Source organism: Notamacropus eugenii, chromosome 1 (genome assembly GCF_028372415.1).
Source record: "Notamacropus eugenii isolate mMacEug1 chromosome 1, mMacEug1.pri_v2, whole genome shotgun sequence".
Classification (NCBI taxonomy): Eukaryota; Metazoa; Chordata; class Mammalia; order Diprotodontia; family Macropodidae; genus Notamacropus; species Notamacropus eugenii.
Window position 1 is genome coordinate 412,071,119 of NC_092872.1, and position 2,048 is coordinate 412,073,166.

General features: G+C 38.4%; 1 pseudogene; it reads left to right on the forward strand.

Annotated features, from left to right (window-relative positions):
• The first annotated feature begins 1,179 nt into the window (after positions 1-1,179).
• Positions 1,180-1,785, forward strand: LOC140526343 (large ribosomal subunit protein uL6-like; annotated as a pseudogene).
• Positions 1,786-2,048: the final 263 nt, after the last annotated feature.

Genomic DNA, 2,048 nt, shown 5'->3' on the forward strand with positions numbered 1-2,048 from the left:
AAGTATTTACTATGTGTTAGGCAAAGTACTAAGTGCTAGGGATACAAGGAAAAGGAAAAAGCAGTCCCTGCTCTCAAGGAACTTATATTCTAAGGGGAAGGCATATCCATAAATAAGTACATGAAAGATACACAGAGAAGAGAAGGAAAATAGCTTTAGGGGGAAAGGCACTATGTCTGAAGAGCCTGGGAAAGGTATTCATTCTGCAGAACATAGCATTGAGCTAGGTCCTAAAGGAAACCAGTCCTAGTCTCTCTCTCCAGAGTATCAGTCCTATATCAGCAGTTAAACATTTCCCTCTCCCATAGGCTATCACATAGGCATCTCAAGTTTAACATGTCCCAAACAAAATTAGCTATCTTTCCACAACTCTTTACCACACACACTTCTCTCCTAACTTGCTTACTATCAGGGACACCAACATACTCCAGTTGCCCAAGTTTGCAACCTGAGAGTGGTTCTTGATTCCTCATTCTCCCACACTCCCTAAATCCAATCAGGTTCCAAGTCTTATTGATTCCACCTCTGCCTTATGTTAATACATCATAAGCTCTCACTTGAATTATTGCAATATTCTGTCCTGATCAAATCACATGTACAACATGTGCAACCATGATCTAGGAAACACATTGATAAGCTGGAAAGCATCCAGTAAAGGAAAATTGGAATGCTAAAGGGTCCTAGACTATGCTGTACATGGATAGGTTGTACTAGATATAGATATTGTATACATGGATAAGTTGAAAAAACAGGTAACATTTAGCCTAGAAAACAGAAAAGTCAAGAGGTGCACCTTTCATTAAGGTTTTTAATATCTGTCAAGTGAAAAAAAAAGATCAGATGATATATTTGACCCCAAGAAAAGAACCAAAGGGTGAAAGCTATGATAAACCAATTTAGGCTTGATGTCCTAAAATTAGAACAGTTCAAAAACTGAATGGCTGCTTGAGGAGATAGTGGGTTCTCTCTCATTGTGATCTTTAAGCAAAGGTTCAATAGCTACTTGTAAATCATATTATAGTAAGGAATCTTTGAGTAGGCATTAGCTAAGATGGCTATTAAGGTCCTTTCCTTAAGTCTAAATTTCTGAAATTCTACAGTCTTGGCAAGATCACTGGGGTCATGGAAGGCCTGGCTCAAGAATTATGCCTCTTCTTTTTTGGCCCATCCAGCACCAGAATGAAGACCATTCTCAGCAACCAGGCCGTTGACATCCCAGAAAATGTTGACATCTCTCTTAAGGGTTGAACACTTATTGTGAAGGGGCCCAGAGGAATCCTCCATAGGGATTTCAACCATATCAATGTTGAGCTCAGCCTCCTTGGGAAGAAGGGAAAAAAAGCTCTGGGTGGACAAGTGGTGGGGAAATCGAAAAGAACTTGCAATCATGTGCACAATCTGTAGTCATGTACAAAACATGATCAAAGGTGTTACCCTGGGTTTTCATTACAAGATGAGGTCTGTGTATGTTCACTTCCCCATCAATGTTATTATTCAAGAGAATGGCTCACTTATTGAAATCAGAAATCTCTTGGGTGAAAAATATATCCAAAGAGTGTGCATGAGACCAGGTGTTGCTTGTGCTGTTTCTCAGGCCCAAAAAGATGAGTTAATTCTTGAAGGAAATGATATTGAACTTGTTTCAAACTCAGCTGCCCTGATCCAACAGGCTACCACAGTCAAAAATAAGGATATCAGAAAATTTTTGGGTGGCATCTATGTTTCTAAAAAAGGCACGGTGCAACAAGCTGATGAATAAGTTGAAAAAGATGCCAAAGACTGTGTCCTGAGGAATCAACACTTATTCAGATGTCAAAATAAAAATACTTTTTGTCATGTGGAAAAAAAAAAAAGAATTATGCCTCCTGGAAATTTAGCATTTTCTCTAAAATAGTGCTCTACATAAAGTAGGTATTCAATAAATTGTTTGCTGAGTTGATAAAAGCCAATGCCACCTTAATAGAATTATAATGAGAGTGATAGAAATAATAATCGTGCTCTTCACTGATCTCATCAAATCCCATTTGGAACCAATCCAGTACTAGTTC